The 27,055-nt window shown below is 36.9% G+C and overlaps 1 long non-coding RNA gene across 2 annotated transcripts in view; it reads left to right on the top strand.

The window, feature by feature from the left end:
* LOC129464078 (uncharacterized) overlaps positions 1-26,082 on the top strand; it is a 120,259-nt gene extending 94,177 nt beyond the window's left edge. The window contains exons 6-7 of one of the 2 annotated variants that reach the window (XR_010115925.1): positions 17,236-17,408; positions 23,591-26,082. This is a non-coding gene — a long non-coding RNA (uncharacterized lncRNA). The remainder of the gene's footprint in view (positions 1-17,235; positions 17,409-23,590) is intronic. The other variant, XR_008651421.2, reaches the window with a different exon arrangement.
* Positions 26,083-27,055: the final 973 nt, after the last annotated feature.

The following is a 27,055-nucleotide window of genomic DNA, read 5'->3' as shown; positions in this document are numbered from 1 at the left end:
TCAAATCTTAAAGGTCCAAAATGACCTCCTTTGACTCCATATCTCACATCCACGTCATGCTGATACAAGATGTAGCTGGCTTTGCAGGGTGCAGCCTCCTTCCTGGCTGCCTTCACGGGCTGGTGTTGAGTGTCTGCAGCTTTTCCAGGTGCACAGTACAAACTGTCAGAGGATCTACCATTCTGGGAGCTGGAGGACAGTGGCCCTCTTCTCACAGTTTCACTAGGTAGTGCCCCAATAGGGAATTTGTGTGGGGGCTCTGACCCCACATTTTCTTTCTGCACTGCCCTAGCAGAGGTTCTCCATGGGGACCCTGCCCCTGCAGCAAACTTCTGCCTGGGCATCCGGGCATTTCCATATATCCTCTGAAATCTAGGCAGAGGTTTCCAAATCTCAATTCTTGACCTCTGTGCACTCACAGGCTCAACATCACGTGGAAGCTGCCAAGGCTTGAGGCTTGCACCCTCTGAAGCCACAGCCTGAGCTCTACATTGGTGCCTTTCAGCCACGGCTGGTGCAGTCACTAGGCTGCACACAGCACAGGCACCCTGGGCTTGGCTCACAAAATCATTTTCCTCCTGGGATTCCAGGCCTGCAATGGGAGGAACTTCCACAAAAGTCTCTGACATGCCCTAGAGACATTTTCTTCGTTGTCTTGGGGATTAACATTTGGCTCCTTGTTACTTATGGAAATTTCTGCAGTGGGCTTGAATTTCTCCTCAGAAAATGGGATTTTCTTTTCTATTGTATTGTCAGGCTACAAATTTTCCAAACTTTTTTGCTGTTTCCCTTTTGAAACTGAATGCCTTTAACAGCACCCAAGTCACCTCTTCGATGCTTTGCTGTTAGAAATTTCTTCCACCAGATACTCTAAATCATCTCTCTTAAGTTCAAAATTCCATAAATCTCTAGGGCAGGGGCAAAATGCCTCCAGTCTTTTTGCTAAAACATAACAAAAGTCACCTTTGCTCCAGTTCTCAACAAATTCCTCATCTCTATCTGAGACCACCTCAGCCTGGATTTCATTTTCCATATCATTATCAGCATTTTGTTCAAAGCCATTCAACAAATCTCTAGGGAGTTCCAAACTTTCCCACATTTTCCTCTCTTATTCTGAGCCTTCCAAACTGTTCCAACCTCTGCCTGTTGCCCATTCTAAAGTTGCTTCCACATTTTCAGGTTTCTTTTCAGCAGTCCCCACTCCTGGTACCAATTTATTGTTATTAGTCCACTTTCACACTGCTGATAAAGACATACCTGAGACTGAGCAATTTACAAAAGAGAGAGGTTTATTGGCCTTATGGTTCCACATGGCTGGGGAGATCTCACAATCATGACAGAAGGTAAGGAGGAGCAAGTCACATCTTACATGGATGGCAGGAGGCAAAAAGAGAGCTTCCATTTTTAAAACCATTGGATCTTGTGAGACTCATTCACTGTCATGAGAACAACACAGGAAAGACCTGCCCCCATAATTCAGTTATCTCCCACTGGGTCCCTCCCACAACACATGGGAATTATGGGAGCTCTGAGATGAGGTTTGGGTGGGGACACAGAGCCAAACCATATCATCTCTTGTTTCATTTCTAATGGAGCTTATTTGGATCTTCTCTTTTCTTGGTTAATCTCACTAATGGTACCAATTTTATTTATCTTTTCGGAGAACCAGCTTTTTGTTTCATTTATCTTCTATATATTTTTGTTCAATTTCATTTAATTCTGCTCTGATCTTTGTTATTTCTTTTATTCTGCTGGGTTTGGGTTTGGATTATAGTTTCTCCTGTTCCATGAGGTGTGACCTAAGATTGTCTATTTGTGCTCCTTCAGACTTTATGATATAGGCATTTAATGTTATGAACTTTCCTCTTAGCACCACTTTTGCTATATCCCACAGGTTTTGATAGGTTGTGTCACTATTTTTGTTCAGTTCAAAGAATTTTTAAGTTTCCATGTTGATTTCATTGTTAACCCAACAATCATTCAGGAGCAGGTTATTTAATTTCCATGTATTTGCATGGTTTGGGAGGTTCCTTTTGGAGTTGATTTCCACTTGTATTCCACTGCGGTCTGAGAGAGTACTTGATATAATTTCAATTTTCTTAAATTTACTGAGACTTATTTTGTGGCCTATCATATGGTCTATCTTGGAGAATGTTCTGTGTGCTGATGAGTCGAATGTATATTCTGAAGTTGTTGGGTAGAATGTTCTGTAAATATCTGTTGAGTCCATTTGTTGTAGGGTATAGTTTAAGTCCATTGTTTCTTTGTTGACTTTCTGTCTTGATGATCTGTCTAGTGCTGTCAGTGGAGTACTGAATCCCCCACTATTATTGTGTTGCCATCTATCTCATTTTTTAGGTCTACTAGTAATTGTTTTATAAATTTGAGAGCTCCAGTGTTAGGTGCATATATATTTAGGAGTGTGGCATTTTCCTGTTGGACTAATCTTTTTATCATTATATAATGTCCCTCGTTGTGTTTTTTAACTGCCGTTGCTTTAAAGTTTGTTTTGCCTGATATAAGAATAGCTACTCCTGCTCACTTTTGATGTCCATTTTCATGGAATATATTTTCCACCCCTTTATCTTAAGTTTATGTGAGTGCTTATGTGTTAGGTGAGTCTCCTGAAGACAGCAGGAAATTGGTTGGTGAATTCTTATTCATATTGCCTTCCTGTATCTTTTAATTGGATTTAAGCCATGTACATTCAAAGCTAGTATTGAGATGGGAGGTACTATTCTATTCATTGTGCTATTTGTTGCCTGAATACCTTGTGTTTTTTTTCATTGTGTTATTGTTATATATGTTCTGTGAGACTTACGCTTTAAAGAAGTTATATTTTGGCATATTTCAAGGATTTGTTTTAAGACTTAGAGCTCCTTTTAGGAGTTCTTGTAGTGACAGCTTGGTAGTTGCAAATTCTCTCAGCATTTGTTTGTCTGGAAAAGGCTGTATCGTTCCTTCATTTATGAAGCTTAGTTTCACTGGATACAAAATTCTTGGCTAACAGTTGTTTTGTTTAAGGAGGCTAAAAATAAGACCTCAATCCCTTCTAGATGGAAGGGTTTCTGCTGAGAAATCTGCCGTTATTTTGATAGATTTTACTCTATAGGTTACCTGATGCTTTTGCCTCACAGCTATTAAGATCCTTTCCTTTGTCTTGACTTTAAATAACCCGATGACTGTACGCTTAGGTGATGACTTTTTGTGATGAATTTCCCAGGTGTTCTTTGAGCTTCTTGTATTTGGATGACAAGATTTCTAGCAAGGCCAGGGAATTTTCCCCTGCTTATTCCCTCAAATATCTTTTCCAGACTTTTAGATTTCTCTTCTTCCTTGGGAACACCAATTATTCTTAGGTTTGGATGCTTAACATATTCCCAAACTTCTTGGAGGCTTTGTTCATTTTTTCTTATTCTTTGTTCTTTGTCTTTGACAGATTTGGTTAATTCAAAAGCCTTGTCTTCGAGCTCTGAAATTCTTTCTTCTGCTTGTTTGAGTGTATTGTTGAGACTTTCCAATGCATTTTGCATTTCTCTAAGTGTGTCCTTGATTCCAGAAGTTGTAATTGGTTTTTATTTATACTATCTGTTTCACTGAAGATTTTTCCTTTCACATCCTGTATTATGTTTTTGATTTCTTCAAGTTGGAGTTCATCTTTCTCTGGTGCCTCCTTAATTAGCTTAATAATTGACCTTTGGACTCCTTCTTCCAGCAATTCAAAGATTTCATCTTGGTTTGGATCCATTGCTGGTGAGCTGGTATGACCTTTTGGGGGTGTCAAAGAACCTTGTTTTGACATATTACCAGAATTGTTTTTCTGGCTCCTTCTCATTCTGGTAGGATATGTCAGAGGGAAGATTTGGGACTCAAGAGCTGCTGTTCAGATTCTCTTGTCCCATGGTGTGCTCCTTTGATGTGTTGTTCTTCTCCTTCCCCTAGGGATGGGGCTTCATGAGAGCTGAACTGCAGTGATTGTTTTTGCTCTTCTGGGTCTAGCCACCCAGCAGAGCTACTGGGCTCCAGGCTGGTACTGGGGAGTGTCTGCAGAGTCCTGTGATGTGATCTTTCTTCAGGTCTTTCAGCGATGGATACCAGCACCTGCTCCAGGGGAGGTAGCAGAGGTGCGAAGAGGACTCCGAGGTTTCTTGGTTGTATTTTTGTTTAGTGCACTGGTTTTTCACTGGCCTCCAACCAGGGGGTGGTACTTTCAAGAGTGCATCATCTGTAGTTGTATACGGAGGATCAGGTGGTAGTTGGGGCTATAGAGCACCCAAGAGATTATGTCCTTTGTTTTTGCAACCAGATGGGTGGAGAAAGACCACCAGATGGGGGTGTGTCTGAGCTCAGACTCTTCTCTGGCAGGACTTGCTGTGGCTGCTGTGGGGGATGGTGGTGTGGTTTTCAGGCCAATGGAGTTATGTTTCCAGGGGGATTATGGCTGCCTCTGCTGAGTCACACAGGTCGCCAGGGAAAGGGTGGAAATCCGGCAGCCAAGGACTCACCCCACTCCACACAGCCTGCAGTCCTAAAGGCCAGTTCTCACTCTGACCAGCGTGCACCCCCAACAGCACTGAGTTTATTTCCAGGCAGCTGGTGACCAGGGCTGAGAACTTGCCCCAGACACCAGCCTCCCTGCTGAGAAAGCCAGCTGACTCACAGCTTTTCAGAGTCTCAGGGAGCCTGTAGCAGTGATGCAGTTCCTTCAAAGTGTCTGTGGATTCTCTCAGCTTTCCTGTATGTTGCTGTGGTAACATACCAGGAGTAATACACAGAAGTTCACAATGTGAGTCTCCACATGCTACTGTGTCTGTGCGAGTGGGAGCTGCAAGCTAGTCCTGCCTCCTATCCACCATCTTCTCTTCTAGTTGTGTATTTAAACATAGGAAAGGTAATATGCTGCACTATGACATTATGATGACTACAATGTCACTAGGTGGTAGAAAATTTTCAGTTTCATTAATGATCTTAAGGGTATATACTGTCCATTGTTGACCCAATTGTATATCATAGTGGTCCTGTGAAATTATAATATTGTATTTTTACTATACCTTTTTATTTTTTACTTTTCTTTTTTACTATACCTCTTTTTTGGTAAAATGTTCAAATCTTTTGTGTGATTTTTATTAGATTGTTCTGTATATTTGTGGAAAAAATATGTTTTATAGATACAGTTGTTGCTTTAAAAAACTTTTTGACAATGTTTATCTTTGAAATGTTCAGACAACTTTAAAAAATAATTATGGAAATGTTTGCATTTACAGCTAGCATTCTCTATTTGTTTTCTATTTGCCTCATCCATTCTGTGTTACTTTATTTCCTGTTTACCCATTTTGTTTCAGTTGCATACTTTTTAGTATTCTATTTTATTTCTGCTATTGATTTAATCATAATTATTTGTATTATTATTTGTGTAGTTGCTTAAGTATTAACAAAATGTATCCTTAGCTTATCACAGCCTATCTTTAAATAATAACATATTGCTGTATGTGTAATACAAGAACTTCGTAAGAACACCTTTTCATTTCTTCCCTACCATACCCTTTGGACTATTATTTTCATACATCTTATTTCTACATATATTACAAACTACACACTAACTTACTGTTTTTAAAACAATAAATTACCTCTTGAATTTTTTCTTTCTTTTCTTTTTTATAAAATAATTAACAGTTTCCTCCTTGTGTTCAGCCTCTCAGTTTTTTTATTTTTTATTTTTACACATGTGGGATACATGTGCAGGATGTGCAGGTTTGTTACATAGGAAAACAAGTGTCATGGTGGTTTGCTGCACCTATCAACCCATCACCTAAGTATTAAGCCTGCATGCATTAGCTATTTTTCCTGTTCTCTCCCTCCCATGCCTCGCCCTCCACCTAGACAGGTTCCAGTGTGTGTTGTTCCCTTCCCTGTGTCCATGTGTTCTCATCATTCAACTCTCACTTGCAAGTCAGAACATGTGATGTTTGGTTTTCTGTTCCTGTGTTAATTTGCTGAGTATAATGGCTTCTAGCTCCATCCATGTCCCTGAAATGGACATGATCTTGTTCCTTCTAATGGCTGCATAGTATTCCATGGTGTATATGTACCACATTTTCTTTATCCAGCCTATCACTGATGGGCATTTGGGTTGATTTCATGTCTTTACTATTGTGAATAGTGCTGCAATGAACATATATGTGCAAGAATTTTTTTCATTTGAAATAATTTTATATATAGAAAAGTTGCAAAAATTATACAAAGAATTCATGTATTCTTTCATCCAGCTTCCCTTAATACTAACATCTTATATTAGCAAAGATAATTATCAAAACAAAGAAATTGACTTTGGCATAATACTTTTAAGCAAACAATAGACGCTCCTTGAATTCCATTAGTTTTCCAGTAGTTCATTGCTTCTATCTCAGGATCCAATCCAGTATTCCACATTGCAGTTACGTTTTATGTCTCTTTAGTCTCCTCTAATCAATGATAATTCCTGAATTTGACACTTTTAATGAATAATGGTCAGTTATGCTGTAGAATGTCTCTCAATTTGGTTTTAACTGTAGTATTCTTGTGATTAAATTGATACATCTTTGGCAAGTACAGTGTAGAAGTGATGTTGTGTTCTTCCCAGTGCATCATATCAGGGTGTACATGATGTCAATATGTCTCATTACAGATGATATTAACTTTAATCATTTTCACTAAGATATTGTCTGCCAGGTTGCTCCACCATAAAGTTATCACTTTCCTTTTTGCAATTAATAAATATCTTGGACAAAATACTGTGAAACCACTCAAATATCATTTTTCTGAAAACTGTGCTCACTGATTTTAGCCGTCATCAGTGAGTTTTGCCTGCAGCAATTATTACTATGATACTTGTTTGAGGTTGATTTTGTATTTTCCTCATTTCTTTTATATTTGTTAATTGAAATTTTTCTGTAATGAAGAACTATTTATTCTCCCATGTTTATTTATGTATTCAATTATTTAAAATAAATTGTGAAGTCATGAATGTTTACTCCTTTGAATATTATTTAATATTATCATTTTTAATTTTGTGACTCATGCTATTCTAGCGTTTTCTGACACCATGATATATTTCAGGTTCATTTTATTTTATTTTAATTTTTGCATCAGCCTTGGAATCAACCACTTCTCTGACTAGCCGTGGTTCTTTTGATTGGCGAATGGTATTTAGAAACAAAGATCCAGGCACAGAGTACTTGTTATGGAAGTGTTATTGTTTTTAGGATCTCTCAAATGACAGGGTTTGGAAATATATGCTAGTATACAACTCACGCATACATACAATTCTGCATTTATATTTCTATATATATCTTAACATATATTAATGCTCATGAATTCATAGTTATGCCTCCAATTATAATCTGACACTATAGGGTTAATTCTGTCCTCCTTTTTCTTATTCGTAACTTCTTTCTTTGACAATGGAAACAGAGTCTCTTTATCTACAATGTATTTACTTATTTGTTAGATCGTTGTATACACATGCTCCTATCAGAAACAGATTTACTAAGTACATTTGTGAATAGTTACTTATATGTTTAGCTTTATAATGTCCATGCCAAATTCTAAGTTACTTAGATGAGTTCTTTTCTACTTCATTCCATTCAGTGTGGTTATCCTATTCACTTGTAATATATTTAGGTTTATCTCTTACTGTCTTGTATTCAGTTTTGGGATCCCCCAACAACTTGAGTGATTTTAATAACTATTTAGTTTTATGGGTATTTGAGACTTTATTATGATTCTAAAAATCAAAGCTATACTGAAAGTATACCCAGAGAAATATTGTGAAGGAAAGGAAAATATTTTCCTGTTTGTGCACAATTGGGGCTTCCTGAGTAATGAAAACTAGGACCTGGATTAAAAGATAAGTCTTGGAAATTAAAGGGTATTAGACCACGAGACATTTGCTCCTACTGTGAGTAGTAAAACTTATCATTCTAGAGCCAACTGTTTGCATTGCAGGGTAGGAACTTTCTCCTTTATCTTCCTGAGAGACTTTGTTTTATTTCAAATGGGGAAGAGACCTAGAGCCCTAAAGCCTGTCATTTACATTGCATGTTATTGTAGACAACTAGGGAGTGGATATTGCCTTTCCTCTGGCAGAAAAGAATAGAGGGCAGCTTTTCTTCTCCTACATAAGCTGTCAGGCTCATAATTTTGGAAGTATTCTCCTTCAGGACCCACCTCATATATATATATGGTAACATTTGGTTTTTGTGCTTTGTCCCTAGGATCTTAGGGCAAGAGGAACTGATGTGGTTATTACTATAAGTAATAACAATTTGCCTTGATCCAGAAACCTCATTTTTGTATCCTGTATTAGTCTGTTCTCATGCTACTATGAAGAAATATCAAAGACTGGGTAATTTATAAAGGAAAGAGGTTTAATTGACTCACAGCTCCGTGTGGCTGGGGAGGCCTCAGGAAAGTTAAAATCATGGCAGAAGGGGAAGCAAACATGTCCTTCTTCACATGGTGGCAGGAGAAGTGCAGAACAAAGGGAGGAAAAGACCTTTATAAAACTATCAGACCATTTATTAAATAGGGAATCCTTTCCCCATTTCTTGTTTTTGTCAGGTTTGTCAAAGATCAGATAGTTGTAGCTATGCGGCATCATTTCTGAGGGCTCTGTTCTGTTCCATTGATCTATGTCTCACTATTTAATAAATGGTGCTGGGAAAACTGGCTAGCCATATGTAGAAAGCTGCAACTGGATCCCTTCCTTACACCTTATACAAAAATTAATTCAAGATGGATTAAAGACTTATATGTTAGACCTAAAACCATTAAAATCCTACAAGAAAACCTAGGCAATACCATTCAGGACATAGGCGCGGGCAAGGACTTCATGTCTAAAACACCAAAAGCAATGGCAACAAAAGCCAAAATCGACAAATGGGATCTCATTAAACTAAAGAGCTTCTGCACAGCAAAAGAAACTATCATCAGAGTGAACAGGCAACCTACACAATGGGAGAAAATTTTTGCAACCTACTCATCTGACAAAGGGCTAATATCCAGAATCTACAATGAACTCAAACAAATTTACAAGAAAAAAACAAACAACCCCATCAAAAAGTGGGCAGAGGACATGAACAGACACTTCTCAAAAGAAGACATTTATGCAGCCAAAAAACACATGAAGAAATGCTCCTCATCACTGGCCATCAGAGAAATGCAAATCAAAACCACAGTGAGATACCATCTCACACCAGTTAGAACGGCCATCATTAAAAAATCAGGAAACAACAGGTGCTGGAGAGGATGTGGAGAAATAGGAACACTTTTACACTGTTGGTGGGACTGTAAACTAGTTCAACCATTGTGGAAGTCAGTGTGGCGATTCCTCAGGGATCTCGAACTAGAAATACCATTTGACCCAGCCATCCCATTACTGGGTATATACCCAAAGGACTATAAATCATGCTGCTATAAAGACACATGCACACGTATGTTTATTGCGGCACTATTCACAATAGCAAAGAGTTGGAACCAACCCAAATGTCCAACAATGATAGACTGGATTAAGAAAATGTGGCACATATACACCATGGAATACTATGCAGCCATAAAAAATGATGAGTTCGTGTCCTTTGTAGGGACATGGATGAAACTGGAAACCATCATTCTCAGTAAACTATTGCAAGGACAAAAAACCAAACACCGCATGTTCTCACTCATAGGTGGGAATTGAACAATGAGAACTCATGGACACAGGAAGGGGAACATCACGCTCCGGGGACTGTTGTGGGGTGGGGGGAGGGGGGAGGGACAGCATTAGGAGATACACCTAATGCTAAATGACGAGTTAATGGGTGCAGGAAATCAACATGGCACATGGATACATATGTAACAAACCTGCACATTGTGCACATGTACCCTAAAACCCTAAAGTATAATAAAAAAAAAAAAAAAAGAAAACAAACAAACAAACAAACAAAAAAAAACAAAAAAAAAAACTATCAGACCTCATGAGAACTCACTCAGTATGATGAGAACAGCATGGGGAAACATGATCTAATCACCTCCCATAATGTCCCTCCCCCAGCACGTGGGGATTACAATTCGGATTATGATTCAAGATGAGATTTGGCTGGGGACACAGAGCCAGACCATATCATTATAAAAAAGATAAATATATACATTAAAAACTTATTAAGAAATATTGCTTCCTCTTAATCTCTACTGCTGTAATCCATTTTCCCCTTCTTTTTGTCATTTCCTACCCACTCCCTGTTGGAATGAATCTTTTAAGTTTATGATTTATCTCTCTTGTATTTCTTTTGCATAAATGATGTATATTTTCTATCTTCTTTCCTTCTTGTTTTAATACAATAGCTCTACTGAGATATAATTCACATACTGTAACATTAACCCATTTCAAGTGTACATGCTTTTAGGGTATTCACAGGGTTGTGTAATCATCACCATAATCAATTTTGGAATAGTTTCATCATCCCTAAAAGAAACTCTGTAGACATAATTTGTTATTCTCCATACCTCTCCTCCCAGCCCTAGATAACAACTAATTTATATGATCTGTAGTGACTGGTCTCCTGCATGCAACATATTTTCAAGGTTCATCCATGTTTTTGCATCAATCAGTACTTTATTCCTTTTTATTGCTGAATAATTTTTCACTGTATGTATATACGATGTTATTTATCCATTCGTCAGTTGATGGGCATTTTGGTTGTTTCCATTTTGAGGCTACTATAAATAAGGCTGCTACGAACATTTGTGTACAGCTTTTATGCAAACATGCTTTCATTTCTATTCATACATGAGTAGGAATAGAATTGCTGGGTCATTGATAACTCTATGTTTAACTTTTGATGAATTGCCAGACTGTTTTTCCAAAGCAGCTGCTTTGGAGGTATTAATAGTAGGAATGCACCATTTTACATTCCTACTATTAATAGCAATACGTGGGGGGTTCCAATTTCTCCATATTCTCATCAACTTGTTATTATCTCTTTTTAATTATAGTTATTCTAGTATTCCTTTCTTTCTCATATGACATATAGAATCTTATGTCGTAAGATTATGACATAATGCTTCATAATTTGCTTTTTCCACTTACCGATACAGCCTGCAAAAAACAAGTCATCTTAGAGGAATTTTCCTCATTCTTTTTATAGCTGCATAGTATTCCATTGTGTAAATGTATCATAATTTATTCAGTCCCTCTCCAACACATGGATATTTGGTTTATTACCACTACTTTGCAAATATGAACAATGCAGCAATAAATAACCCTATGCATATTATTTAAGCCTATGCATAATATTCATATTATTAAAAGAGTGTTTTCAGGATATATATGTGGTTGTGCTAAATATTGTCAAATTTTCATCCAGAAGGCATAGACCAATTTTCATTCACATAAGCAGTGTATGAGAAAATTTGTTTGCTATAGCCTTGTCAACAGAATTTACTGTCTTGCTTTAGAGGTTTGCCAGTCTGATAGGTGAGAAATGGTGTCTCAGTGTTGTTTAATTTCTATAATTTTAGTGAGACTGAAGGCTTTTTACGTTTTTTATGTCATTTTTGAATATTTTTAGTGAATTTTCTGTTCTCTTAATTATTTTTTAAAGAGGTTGATAAATAACAAAACAATCTTTTATATTTATTCACATTTATGATTTCTAGCATTCTGTTTTCTATGGATTCTAATTTCCATCTGGTGTCATTTTCTTTTAGCTTGAAGAACTTCCTGTAACATTTCTCTTAGTGTAGGTGTGTTAGGAACACATTTTCTCAGCTTTAGTTTTTCTAAAAATGTGTTTACTTTGCCTTCATTTTTTTGATGATATTTTGCTAGATAGAGAATCTAGCCTGCTGGTTATTTTCTTACAGTACTCTATGTTGTTCCATTGTCTTTTGGCTTATGCCTTTTCTGATAAGAAGTTTGCAGACATTTGTTTTCCTGCTGATGTCAGCCTTTGGTATACACCCCTGGGCTGTCAGTAAGGACCTCTGGCTAAGAGTTTTCAGGTTGGCATAGTGCTGTATTCTCTCTATACCTCCTTCAAATTTTTAATGTCACAGTTACCCACACTTTGCAATTAAATGCTTATAAATGATTTGGCTGGCACCTCATCATCCTACTATTTTTCTAGAGATGAGAGCAGCCCCGGATCTTTTCTCCCGTATGAAAATTTTGTTACTTTCTGGAATTTTGTTCATTCAGGTTTCTTTGTGTACTCAACTTTGCAATGAATTAAAAGTAAAAGACCATGGTTTTGTAACTGCTCCAGCTTGGTTCAGTTGTTAGGATGATAACAATAGTTTCTTATGATATGGATCTAATGGAACCTAAGTCCATGGCTTTAATGAGAATGTTTGTAGTAACTGTGTTTAGATCATTTGTACACACAGCCAATATGTGCTTATTCGACAACACTCACTCATTGAGCTCCGCTCTTAAGATATGATTACCCTTTGTTTTGCTGTAGGAAATGTGAGTTTTTGCAAGGAGAGGTAAAGTTTAATCGTCAAACCTGGAAATAATTGAATCTATAGTCCCCTATGATAACAAAAGGGTGATTGACTTGAGTTTTAAAAGCTTAGCATTGTTAAAGAGATTCCAACAATATCATGTTTAAAACAATGACATTAAATATTAATGAAACACTTTAGTCATAAAATAAAGCAGATTTTAAGCTTTATCACCTCCGATAAATTGCAGTTTTGTTTTTCTTTTGAATCTCTGTTGAGCTGACACTTCATGCACAGACATCCTGCAGTGCTCAAATGCAAGACGATGAAAAAATAAAATTTGGCCAAATGAATGCAGATTTCTAGTTTGTATTACTTTCTCTTCTCTTATGGTATATGTTAAAGAAGAGATTTAATCAGTTTCACCAGTAAGATCATGTCACTGCCGCAAAAGATTTTAATGGTCAAGAAAAGTTTAGGCCATAGTTTTCATTTGTATTAGAAGGTATATTGACTTACATTATTTCATTGTATTGAATTTAAGATGCAATCATTTGCATAAATGACCAAAATATTTCATTTCAAAGAGTAACATTTCTAACATTTCTTTTGTTTTCCAAAAGAGTAGGAATTCAAGACGGATTATGCTACTTTTCATTTGAATAATGTCAGATATCAGGAAGAGAAATAAATTGCCTTTGCATTTAATTGCATCACAACTGATTTTGGCATAATGAGATATTTTAGTTTTTCAGAAAATATTAGTGTGCTGCAAAATCAATGTTCTTTCTATTATTTTTTCCAAGGTGAATAATCTAAATGTATTAGTTTTTATTTAGCAATTGATGATTTAATAACATAAGGTTATTCATAGCTCGTTTAGAAAAGTCTCTGAATGTTTCATTCTCTTGGTGTTTAAAAACCCTTTCAATTATTTTTATGTTTGGGCAGAATTTGTGTAAGCTGAGTGCCCTTTGCCCAAGGCATACTTTCTCAATGTTTATTTTTCTGCCCATTGCTTCAAATGAGATGGGATGAAGTATATGCGGAGACAGTTGCTTTTTATTTTCCACGTTCTTATCTTGCCCATAGAAAAATTGAGAGTAGCCAGGCCGGGCGCGGTGGCTCACGCTTGTAATCCCAGCACTTTGGGAGGCCGAAGCGGGCGGATCACGAGGTCAGGAGATCGAGACCACGGTGAAACCCCGTCTCTACTAAAAATACAAAAAAATTAGCCGGGCGTGGTGGCGGGCGCCTGTAGTCCCAGCTACTCGGAGAGGCTGAGGCAGGAGAATGGCGTGAACCCGGGAGGCGGAGCTTGCAGTGAGCCGAGATTGCCCCACTGCACTCCAGCCTGGGCGACAGAGCGAGACTCCGTCTCAAAAAAAAAGAAAAAAAAGAAAAATTGAGAGTAGCCATCAGCCAAAAATATGTTGGCCTTTAGAGAAAGTCCTACGCGTGTGTAGCAGGGGTGAGAGGAGATATGCAGAGTGAGAAACTGCCTTTTCTCTCTCCCTTTTCACTAAATACCCTCCTCACATGGAGGGTTGTATCTGAGTTCTTTATCATCAATTCTGCTACAACATGGCAGGCCAAGAGGATGAGAGCAGCACAGGGAGAAGAGGGACCGAGAAAGACAGGAAAAAAATACTTCATGCCTTGAGTTTGTTGAAGTTTTATCCTACCCAGGCCAGGTGGGAGGAGAGATGTAGTCTGTGTGATTTCGTCTTATATGACCTGCCAGGCACTCTAGGAGTGAACAAAACTTTCCCCACTGACAATGTGGTGGAGTGGAAGATAAAAAAGACTCTGTTTGTTGAAGCCTTTATAACTTATCTTATTATCTTAATCTCTGCAATTTGCTCTTCATAAAATTCTAGGGTAAGCATAACCCAGACTGTTATTTGACTTTACCTGTGAGGTGACTGAACTGAGAGGATAGTTAATCAGGTTTATACAGTCTGCAAATGGCAGAGCCAGACTCAAACCCAGGATGCAGACTTCAATTTCTTCTGTGACTCAATAGTGCTACCCTGTCCCCACTTTGCTACCTGAAATTCACCTATGTGGCTGATTCAGGTTTGAACTTCTGGGAGCGCTCAGTACTTGAATGTATATTAAATACATGTGTGTGTATTGTTCTAATTGTTTTTTTTACTAAATCCATCAGCAAAATTGCTTTAGGTAAAGGAGAAAAGTTGTACCAGATAGATCGAAAGAAATGCAAAAGAGAATCACAAGAAATATGAATTCTCAAGTACCCTGAGTTTTCCTACTAGGACTTTGTTCTCTGGTCTCTTTTTAGCTCTCCATCCTGTTTTGTAGTTTAATAATCAATTCCCTTGTTTCCTATCCTGCAGTCAAATAATGTTTAATAACTACAGGCATTTTAGTTTATTGTTTGTCCAGTCATTTTTATTTATTTATTTAGACAGGGTATCACTCTGTTACCCAGGCTGCTGCAGCTTCAATCTCTTCTGCAAAAGCGATCCTCCTGCCTCAGCCTCCAGAGTAGCTGGGACTACAAGCATGCACCACCACACCTGACTAATTTTTTTCTTTTAATTTTTTTTTTTTTTTAGAAACAGTCTCACTATGTTGCCCAGGCTAGTCTTTAACACCAGATCTCAAGCAATCTCCCACCTTGGCCTCCCAAATCCCTGCTGGGATTATAGGTGTGAGCCACTGCATCCAGCCTGTCTATTCATTTGTTCAGCACTTATTGAATCCTGTCTAGATACTAATCATTGCATTTGGCCTAGGGATTAAAAAATAAAAAGCAATTCCTGTTTTCAGGGAGCATGTCACATTGTGAACAACGCAGAGAATTTAGCAGAGACCATGATCTTTCTATTGGTTAAAAGTAAAGATTATATACATTAGTATGTCTTTCCCTGTGACACTCTCCTTTCCTATTGCTGCATGACTCAAGCAAATGGAACTCTACTTTTCCATATGCCTACTGATTCTGAATGGCTCTGCAAAAGCCCAGGGTTCTATCTATCTGTTATGTAAACTCAGGCGGGATGTGTCTTTTCACTCACAGAGCTTCTCAAAACTGTTTCTCTTCTCTAGAAAATATTCCACATCTATCTCTGTGCAACCATTGCCCAGTATTATTTTGTAGAACAATACATTTTGCTATTGTGATGAGATTTCGTTTTCTGTTAGAGTGGAGGCTCTCAAAGTGTGGTTTGTGGAAGCTTGGGGGGTCCCTAGGAGTCTGTGAAGCCAAAACTATTCATAACAGTAAGAATGTATTTGCTCTTTGCACTGTTTTGACATTTGCCCTGGTGGTGCAAAGCCATAGTGGGTTAAACTGTGGTGCCTTAGCACAGGTATAGGCAGTGGGCCCAACTGTTGGCAGAAGTCATTGCAGTCTTCATCACTACAGAACAAAAAAATGAAGCCAGTTTGCCCTGAGCATGCCCTTGAAAAGGCAGTATAAATAATCACTTTTATTACATTTTGGCTTCAAGTACACATGTTTTCAAGTATATTCTGCATAAACCACTCTATTGCACAATGCAGTATGAGAGTTGCCTCAAATAAAGCACTTGTGCAATTGTTTTGGTTGTGAGTTGAACTAGCTGGGGTTTACACAGAACACTATTTTTACTTGAAAGAATGACTGACTAGGTATGTTTTTTCAGTCTTGTTATTTGGTAGGTATTTCCTCAAAAATGAATGAAGTGAGCTTGTTGGGAAGACACTGACAGTATATGTTGCCCATAATGAAACCCAACTGCTCAAGCGAAAAATTAGAATTTTGTAAGACTTGTATTTGCTACCAAAAACTTGAAAGATTATCAATACTTAAAGATGGTTCTGATGAGATTAGTAATGATATTAAGAATTGTGGGCTTTTACCCAAATCTTATAATTAGATATTTAACATTTAGAAAATCTGCATAAGAAATATTTTTCAAAGGACTGATTTGTGATAGTACAAAATCACATGTGGGTGAAAGTTTAAAGTGCAAAATAGTCCAATAGATTTTAATGTAACAGAGTGAAAAAGTTTTATTATGGTATCAGATTCCATATTGCTGCTAACCTTAACGAAATCATCACTTGGTGAGTTTTGGTTTAGTATCAAAGGAGAACAGCCGCAGTTATCAGAAAGATTCTAAAAGATATCCCTCTTCCTTTTTCAACTATATACTTCTGTGAGGCTGTATTTTATTTTTTATTTACTTCAATCAAAAAACCCCAACACCACTCTATATTGTATATTATAATAAGCTGAATGTTGAAACAGATACAAGAGACCAAGTGTTTTCTTTTAAGCCAGACATTAAAGAGATTTGCAAAAATGTAAAATAATGCTACTCTTATAATTAAATATTTTTATTTAAAAATATATAATTATTTTTCATAAAATTGCTATTTATGTTAACATTTAACTGGATAGTTATTAATTTAAAAATGAATTAATAAGTATACACCTTAACATTTCTCAGTTTAAAATTTTGAATTCTGATATTGTTGATATTGATACCACTATAAACAAAAGCTTCTTGCTGCTCTTAATAATTTACAAAATCTTTTTATTGTGAGTTTCTTTAGATGTACAAAAAAGTTGTAAAAACAGTACAGAGAGTTTTCAAATATCCTTCTTGCAGCTTCTCACAATGAGAACATCTTACATAACCAAGATATACTTATCTGATCAGTAAATTAACGTTAGTACAATGCCATTAACAAATAAAAACCCCATTTAAGCTTTACTTGCTTTTCCATTAATGTCTTTTTTTTTTTTTTTGGCCCCAGGAACTGATTCAGAATCCCCCATCACATTTTGTTATTACTTTTGCTTGGTCTCCTGCTGTCTGCAACAGTTTTTCAGTCTTCCTTCATTTTCAAGAGTGTGAAAGGATCCCAAGACCAAAAGTCTGGGAACTGCTGGTTTAGAATCACAATATTGACTGCTCAGAATGACTTTTGTAAGTAAAAGCACTTTTAGTCTGTAGATATACATGAAATTGTACACATCATTTAAAGTATTTTTATTTAAGCAAATTTAAAAATTCTTCCTGTGCTGATAACTTGGCTAATTATTATTAGATGTAGTTCAAAACAAGCTAACGGTTAACCCGGATAATTCTTGTCTATTTTAGGAATAGACATGTCTAACAATTGTACTTAAAATAATTCCCACCAAAAGACTCATAGCAACTTATTTTGGTGATCTAAAGTATGATCTGGCCAGCTCTAAAAATATTACTGACATATCTCTACATGGAATTAACTTACCAGTGAGATTATCATATTTTGTGTTTGATCTATTAAGGCTGAAGTTTGGCTTTGTCTAAATAAATCTTATTTTAATAAATAATAAATAAAAAATAAAAAATTAATAAATAAAAATTAATAAATTATTTAATTAATACATCTTATTATTTTTTATGCTTCAAAATGTGCTGAATCAACAAGTCAGAGAAAAACTGAACATTAACTGGAAACAATTACCCGTTCGTTTTCCTGGAGACTCTCTCAATAGCTTACACAGGAGCACATTCTATTTCCAGGTCTGTTTGACACAGCAGCAGGGATGACCTTAGTTTGTACAAACTCATTCCTTATGAAAACATGACAGTTCAGAATTAAGAGAAGGCATATTATATTTTAAAAATTATTCAATAACTTACTTTCAATTATAATGGAACTTTGATAATGCTAACATTTGACAACTGGCCTAAGAAACTGCCAGATTTTCTATACAAGTTCTTCCTACCTTTAATTCTATAAAACAATATGTCAGCCCAGGGAACTGGACTTCGGTGACACATCTAAATCCTTATAATGACAAGGCTTTAGTATATTATTCCTTTCTTATTGATGCACATGCTTTGCTTGTCTTAATGGGTTTCAGCAATAGTTTATTTAATCATTAGAGAAACACAAGTGGAAATTAATACATTTAGTAAAGAAAATATTCTTTTGTAATTATTTTATTGAAGGTTTGATAATTGGTGTTTAGTATTGTAAAGTTTTGTCTCAGAAAAGATTTATGGTCTTTTCTCAAAATTTATGAGAGATTTAAGTTAAATAACTACTATATTGAATATTTTACAACTTCAAAAAATTATGTTAAAATGAATTTGAGATTGTAATGAGAACAGAAGAAGAAAGCTACTTCAGAGTTGATATTGCCTTGATAGCAGCTGAATTCCTTAGCAAAAACCTGCAATCAGCGAAGGGTACCAATCACATATACTTAAAATGGGTAGAAGAAATTCATCTTCTGGGATTTTCCTTTTTCTTTTGTTTGCCTGATGTATTAGTCCATTTTTATGCTGCTCATAAAGACATACCCGAGACTGGGAAGAAAAAGAGGTTTAATTGGTCTTACAGTTCCACATGGCTGGGGAGGCCTCAGAATCATGGTGGGAGACTAAAGGCATTTCTTACATGACAGTGGCAAGAGAAAATGAGAAGGATGCAAAAGCAGAAAGCCCTGATAAACCCATCAGTTCTCGTGAGACTTATTCACTACCACGAGAACAGTATGGGGGAAACTGCCCCCATGATTCAAATTATCTCCAACCAGGTCCCTCCCACAATACATGGGAATTATGGGAGTACAATTCAAGATGAGATTTGGGTGGGGACACAGAGCCAAACCACAATGTTCTGCTGTGGCCCCTCCAAATCTCATGTCCTCACATTTCAAAACCAATCATGCCTTCACAACAGTCCCCTAAAGTCTTAACTCATTTCAGCATTAACCCAAAAGTCCACAGTCCAAAGTCTCATCTGAGACAAGGCAAGTCCCTTCAACATATGTATGAGCCTGAAAAATCAAAAGCAAGCTTGTTACTTCCTAGATACAATGAAGGTACAGGTATTGGGTAAATGCAGCCATTCCAAAGGGGAGAAACTGGCCAAAACAAAAGGGTTACAGGGCCCATGCAAGTCCAAAATCCAGCAGGACGGTCAAATTTTAAAGCTCCAAAATGATCTCCTTTGACTCCGGGTCTCACATTCGGGTCATACTGATGCAAGAGGTGGGTTCCCATAGTCTTGGGCAGCTCTGCCCCTGTGGCTTTGCAGGGTATAGCCCCCTCCCAGCTGCTTTCACCGGCTGGCATTGAGTGTCTGTGGCTTTTCCAGGCACACGGTGCAAGCTGTTGGTGGATCTACCATTCTGAGGTCTGGAGGATGGCGGCCCTCTTCTCACAACTAGGCAGTGCTCCAGTAGGAACTATGTGTGGGGGCTCTGACCCCACATTTCCCTTCTGCACTTCCCTAGCAGATGTTCTCCGTGAGTGCTCCACCCCTGAAACAAACTTTTCCCTGGGCATCCATGCGTTTCCGTACATCCTCTGAAATCTAGGCGGAGGTTCCCAAACCTCAATTCTTAACTTCTGTGCACCTACAGGCTCAAGACCACATGGAAGCTGCCAAGGCTTGAGGCTTTCACCCTTTGAAGCAACAGCCTGAGCTGTACCTTGGCCCCTTTTAGTCATGGCTGGAGTGGGTGGGACACAGGGCACCAAGTCCCTAGACTTCACACAGCAAGGGGACCCTAGGCCCAGCCCACGAAACCAGAAACCATTTTCTCCTAGGCCTCCAGGCCTGTGAAGGCTGCAGTGAAGACCTCTGACATGCCCTGGAGACACTTTCCCAATTGTCTTGGGGATTAACATTTGGCTCCTCATTACTTACACAAATTTCTATTGGCGGCTTGAATTTCTCCTCAGAAAATGGGATTTTCTTTTCTATCACATTGTCAGGCTGCAAATTTTCCAAACTTTTATGCTCTGCTTCTCTTATAAAACTGAATGCCCTTAACAACACCCAAGTAACCTCTTGAATGCTTTGGGGCTTAGAAATTTCTTCCACCAGGTACCCTAAACCATCTTTCTCAAGTTCAAAGTTCCACAAATCTCTAGAGCAGGGGCAAAAGGCTGCCAGTCCCTTTGCTAAAACATAACAAGAGTCACCTTTGCTCCAGTTCCCAACAAGTTCCTCATCTCTATCTGATAACACCTCAGCCTGGACCTTATTGCCCATATCGCTATCAGCATTTTGGGCAAAGCTATTCAACAAGTCTCTAGGAAGCTCCAAACATTCCCACATTTTCCTGTCTTCTTTTGAGCCCTCCAAACTGTTCTAACCTCTGCCTGTTACCCAGTTCCAAAGGCACTTCCACATTTTCAGGTAAGTTTTCTGCAGCGCCCCACTTTGGTGGTACCAATTTACTGTATTAGTCTGTTTTCATGCTGCTGATAAAGACATACCTGAGACTGGGAAGAAAAAGAGGTTTAATTGGACTTACAGTTCCACATGGCTGGGGAGGCCTCAGAATCATGGTGGGAGGCTAAAGGCACTTTTTACATGATAGCAGCAGAGAAAATGAGAAAGATGCAAAAGCAGAAACCCCTGATAAACCCATCAGATCTCATGAGACTTATTCACTACCATGAGAACAGTATGGGGGAAACTGTCCCCGTGATTCAAATTATCTCCCATTGGGTTCCTCCCACAACACATGAGAATTATGGGAATACAATTCAAGATGAGAATTGGTTGGGGACACAGAGCCAAACCATACCACTTGATGACTGATATAGAAGGAAAATAGTAAGGAAAGTCGAGAGAGAATTATTCTTAATATTTATATATACAAACTTCAGGAAAACCGTTACTAAACTCACATCCAGCTGGTTTGAAACAAAGAATGTGCCTCAGGTTACATCAACTGATTACCTATTCCTTTGACCTAATAGTGCCAAGCACTCTTCTAGTTTCTGAATGATATATATTCTATCCGTTCATACAAGAAAACATTTCTTCAGTGACTGTTATGGGTTAGACAACATGCCGGGCAATATGGTTACAAAGATGAAAGAAATTCAGCCTCTGCCCACAAGGAGTTCACAGGTTAATTACAGACACAATCATACAAACATAACATGGAACTAGCAGTAAAAGACTGAGTTTATACTTCAAGAACTAAGTGCTACCAGTCCATTGTAAACTGAGTGATCATGGAAGTCACCAAGGAAGTGCAACTTCATTTGGACTTTGCAGCAAGGGATGGTTTTGCATAGGTGGAGGTGGGAAGGCAGAGGTCATTGTAGGTGGGAAGATTAAAGACATGGAAGAAAATATACAAGAAGTGACACAAAGCTTAATGAGGGGAGGGTGCTCTACTATATTTTCTCTTTCACTGGCTTCCAATTCAAAGACAGTAGTCTTGGTATTGCTAAGATAATTTTGATGGCACTCTACAAAATTAATGTTTCATGCAACTTACAACTCTTACGTATTTCTCCCTGTTATTTCCCTTCTCTTTGAATCTCACTTTCATCTTTTTTTTTCTCTCGCACTTTTTAGCTTCCATCTATGGTTCCAATAGACATTGTTCAGGTGCATTAATGGCTTTGCTTTTGTAGAAGTTCTTAAGCTTGTTATATCTTCAGGACAGGTGAGAATTGGGAGGGAGGGTGCTGGTAGGTGACTGTGATTAAAAAGTTTCTTCCAAATAAAATTCTTAACCTTTGGCACATGATATATTCCTCAAAAGAAAAATTTAATCTTTTCTTAAGGCTTATACTGTAAAAAAAAATACTCTTGGTCTTTGTAGTATATGAAAAAATTGATATCTCTTTTTAGGAGACCACTTAAACAAGCCAAATATCATGGTGAATAGTCAAAGAAAAAAAGATTTGACTGTGATATCAATTTTAGAAAATGAAACTGTATATTATGCAATGTATTATAATTCCATCTATATGTTAACTCTTAACATGACTCAGAATGAATCAAAGATTAATTTTGATTGCTGTAAATTTTCAGACAAATTAATATATTAAGATATTATCATTTTCATTTCATCTTTGACTGTGTAGTGTAATTATAAAGTCATTTGTCCTGAAGATCAATCTCTAATCCTTTGTCAGTCATCATTCTTGTTTCTTTATCATTCCGTCTATTTTCTCTAGACTGTTCACTAGTCTAACTTTCCTAAGCATTAATTTGTGAAAGTTTCTGTGTATGTTTCATGCAATCTTCCAATTTTAATTTCTCTGTGCAAGTGGATTTGCATGGCATTATCAGATGTCCCAAATCAATAAGAGACAGTTGCTCAAAGGTATCACTAAACACTAGAGTCATCTAGGAAGTAGTGTGAATTTATTAGTGAATGTTTTCAGATTAGGATTTCTTTTGCTTATGTGTGCAACATCAGAACAGAAGGCACACATAGAATGAATAGTTGGATAACAAGGGGACCTTTCTGCCTATGTATGGAAGCTCCCAAGTACTTAGTTCCATTTTGGGGATTCATTTTAGGCATCTTCAGAGCTCTGTTTGCTTGGGCAGATAGACACACCATTGATGCAGGGAGAGATTTGAACTGATGGATCCTCTTCTAACCTGTCAGAACACCATGCTTCTCTGCTGAGTTGTGGCTGAGGGATGATACTTAAAAAAAACAACATGCATATTTTTATTTATTTGACAAATAAAAATTGTGCATTTTAATTGTGTACAACATGATGTTTTGAAATATGTATACATTTAGGAATGACTAAATCAAGTTAATAACATGCATTACATATGTTAACATATGTGTTATATATGCATTACAAAATAACATTGCATTACAATATGCAATTTGTACATACCCAAAATTGTATATCTATGTTTTTTAAAATCAGAAACTTTTTTCATGAAGAGTGAACTGATTTTATTATATGGTTTTAGATTAAGATTTTTTAAAAAAGTATTCTTCCTCTTTTTTTTGTTGTTTGTTTAAGCTCCAATTGGTATTTTAATGGTAATACTGACAAAAGCTGTTTTTCATATAATACTGTCATATTTTGTAGTCATCTGTTTGGTTTTACTGTTTAAAAATATCACTTGTATCAACCTCCCCCAAATATACAATTTTTTTAAAAATCTTTTATTTTAAGATAATGATATTATTTTGTTATGAAAATAGGACAGATTGATTAATAGAAAATGTAAAAAATACAGGAAAGTTGGGAAAACGTCACCAGAACAACTACGGACATCTCTAATATTTTCTTTCAGTTTCTCCCTATGCTAAATAGATTTTATGTATTTCAAATCAAACTGCAGATGGTATTATACTTTCCTTTTTTTCTCCTTACAGTAGAGAAGAAAGCCTTAAAAACCCTTGAGTGAATGATTGGTATTTACAGACAAGCAAATGTATGGAAGAGAAACAAGAGACCCATCCTGAATCCGCTGAATGAACAAAAGGGGAAATGTCCTGAGGAGTCAGATGGAAGAAGGTTTTCTGGGAAGAGCAGAACAGAGGAGTTGGGGTTCAGACCTCCTGGATCACAAGCAGACGGAAAAGAGCAGTGAGACTTTAAAGTGATTGAGACAAAAATGGAAGTAAAACAGCTTAAGGCTTTCTGAGATTGAGTTCCTGGCAGTGTCATTAGCAGATAGTTTCTTCTGAAGTTCAGGGGAAGAGAAGATGCTTGAAGGACTTTCCAGGGACTGAGTGGGTGGTACAGAGCTAGTGCTGTAGATGCCATGTATACAGGCAAATTCCCCAATGAGTGTTTTCCAATATCAAGTTTAACTGGCATTTAAGATATATGCAAAAGGTAGGTGAATTATTTTGGCCTGTGCTTATAGGTTTATTTCCCTGGATGAAGCTATCTGTCTCTGTCCTAGTGCACTGTAGCAGATGCAGGCTCTTTCCATACAATACATTAAAAGCTGCATCTCATTTTAAATATAGAAACCCTGATCATACAATACATACAAGATTTTTAAGATCAGCCTTCAGTCTATTTTTTTTGCTTTATTTTTCTTCTGGAGGTCAAAATGAATGGTTAACTGTCTAAGTTGACTGCAGAGAAAGTTACTACTCATTCTAAACGTAGGTTTTTAGAAAAGTGTTCTTGGCAGTTGCTTCCATTGGCTTTTTCAAACTTACATGGGAATCAAGATTCAGAACTGGTACACCAATGGGAAGAGCCTGGAAAATAGACTATTGATCAAGATGAATCTGGTCCAGATACTTTAGGACCTTTTCAGTGTATTTGAAAGATTATAAGTTTGAACTAACAGAAACTTCAACGCTGTTTTTTCACTAGCCAATGTGTAGTGTACTTTGTTATTCTTTTTTTTCCTGTAATATCTTAATAGTATTCCTGGCTGTAAGAAAAAGTTAACACTATACCTATGTTTTGTCTTACTTTATAGACGACCCAAACAATATTTAACAAAAGGATTTTTCTCAAATACTATTTTGAAATCACTATATTAGACACTATCTTAAATTTATTTCTCAATATGCTTCTTTTTGAAACTTCCACATTTTGGTGTTCTTTTCAGCATCACTCATTTTCTCTCATAATAAAGATACCCAATAACAATATCATAATAAAGATTTGATAACAAATCTCCAGTTTTGAAGTGTTTCATTTCACATCTACGTGCTCACAGAGAATTTAGTATGAATATTCCCTGGCCTTAGTTCCTCTAAGCCTAGGATACTTGCAGTCATTTGGCAAATAATTTAATCCATGGCAAACATGAGTTTTAATGCAAAAATTATTGAGTAGGCAAAAAATAATTGAAGAAATTTTGGACTGATTACCAGTGCATTAAAAAAGTAGAGGTTTAAGGATGGGAATAATAAGTTTTTTTGTTTTTAATTTATATAAAAGGAGTGAAAATACAGTAGCTTATAGTACTTACTAGTGTGGGTATATTTTCAGTACTTAATAATTACTAGTTGAATCGCATAATATGGGACTATATCTGATATGGTTTGGCTCTGTGTCCCCTCCCAAATCTCATGTTGAATTATAATTTCCAATATTGGAGGAGGTACCTAGTGGGAGGTGACTGGATCATTGGGGGAAATATTTCCCCCTTGCTGTCCTCATGATAGTGAGTGAGTTCTCACAAGATCTGATGGTTTAAAAGTGTGTGGCATTTCCCCCTTTACTCTTTCTCTCTCCTGCTGGCCATGAGAATAAGTGCTTCCTTCCCCTTCACCTTCTGCCATGCTCGTGTTTCCTGAGGCCTCCTAGCCATGGGCTTCTTGTTCAAGCTGCAGAACTGTGAGTCAATTAAACCTCATTTCTTCATAAATTACCCAGTCTCAGATAGCTCTTTATAGGAGTGTGAGAATGGACTATTAAAATATCTCTAGAATTATGTTTTTGGATGTAATTTAAAGATAAACAAATATTGGAAACCTCATTTGATCACATAGAGAACAGTAAATGGAAGTTCTACTTTTTCTCCAGGGCCTTTCTTATGCTTATGCAGGGATTATTCACCCAGATATCCTGAAATAAGACATCCAGTTAAGGTACCTGCTATCTCATGTAACTGACAGAAGAAAGTTGAGCATAGAGGTTAAACATTACCTAATATTGTTGGAAAAGCTTCAAAGCATTCATTTTCAAAGCAGCTAATGTAAACCATAATAATCACTAGTAGCACTGTGCCATTTTAAATACTTCAATATTTTGTAGTTATTAGATTCTAAGTAAGTATAAAATGTAGTGAATAAAAATTTTATTTGCCTAAACAGTGTTAGACAATATAAATGAACGAGTTATTTTTTATTCTGCTTAACATTTTCAAGCCAATAAACACTTTACTAAAGTATAGAGTAGCTATTCATTATTACTCTGTGTCTTATGTTTATGATGTTAGAAATGAGTAGAGATGGTTAGTTGCCTGGGTATCTGTTGAAAATTCTGCTTTAACTATGTATTATAAAGTTCTGTACATTTCAATGATTTCTTGGAGATTCACTGTCTAGTTCAGTTATAAGTAATTTATAATTCTAACATTAGTCAAAACATTTGTGGGAAATGCTCCCTGACGGTTATAGCTTGACCATGAGAACTGCTTTTAAGGCCTTAATTAGAAAGGTCAGCCTGCATTATTTAAACCCTTCCTATGTATTCTTTGTATGCAATTCTCTTTTCCAGCCACTCCAGGGGATTAAAAGAAAATTCTCACAAAAGTAAACAATAATTTTGGAAAATGTTTATAACTGAACACAAATCTGTAGAACTCTCCTTGCTTTGAGTCTCATTTGTAATACGTTTCTAGCTCAGCATTTGATGGCTAATTCAGGAGGTATTGGTGTTGGGCAGGGTGACCTGTTGAGTCTGATGGTTGTGATTTCTATTGTTATGGTTTCCTTTTAATTTAATTTGGTCTTGAAGTCTGTCATGAGACTGGCCATAAGCCAAGATAGCCACTCTCCAGGAGAGCCCTGAGCAGTGGAAAGTTAAATTTGGGTATGTGTGTCAGGTGAGACACAATGACGAAGTAAAACCAAAATGTATGAAACAGAAGAAATTTATTACTCACAGGACCAGAGAGGCAAGGGATGCTGATGGGAGGACTGCAAGAAGCCCAGAGGCAGCAGGGAGCTCAACACGTGAATGGTGGGGAAGAGAGACAGAGAAAGAGAGGAACCGGTGAGATTATGTGTTTATTAAGGTACACGGGCATTATTCCTTAGGCTTTCCCGTGGCTGTTGTGGATTGGCTAGTTTAAAGAAAACACAGCAAAGGGAGAACTTATTTACATAATTCTGGTGTTAACCATGTGTTTTATTGTAGTT

The sequence above is a fragment of the Symphalangus syndactylus genome, chromosome 15 (genome assembly GCF_028878055.3).
Source record: "Symphalangus syndactylus isolate Jambi chromosome 15, NHGRI_mSymSyn1-v2.1_pri, whole genome shotgun sequence".
NCBI lineage: Eukaryota > Metazoa > Chordata > Mammalia > Primates > Hylobatidae > Symphalangus > Symphalangus syndactylus.
The sequence above is the reverse complement of the archived record's forward strand: the minus strand, read 5'-3'. Positions and strand labels throughout refer to the sequence as shown.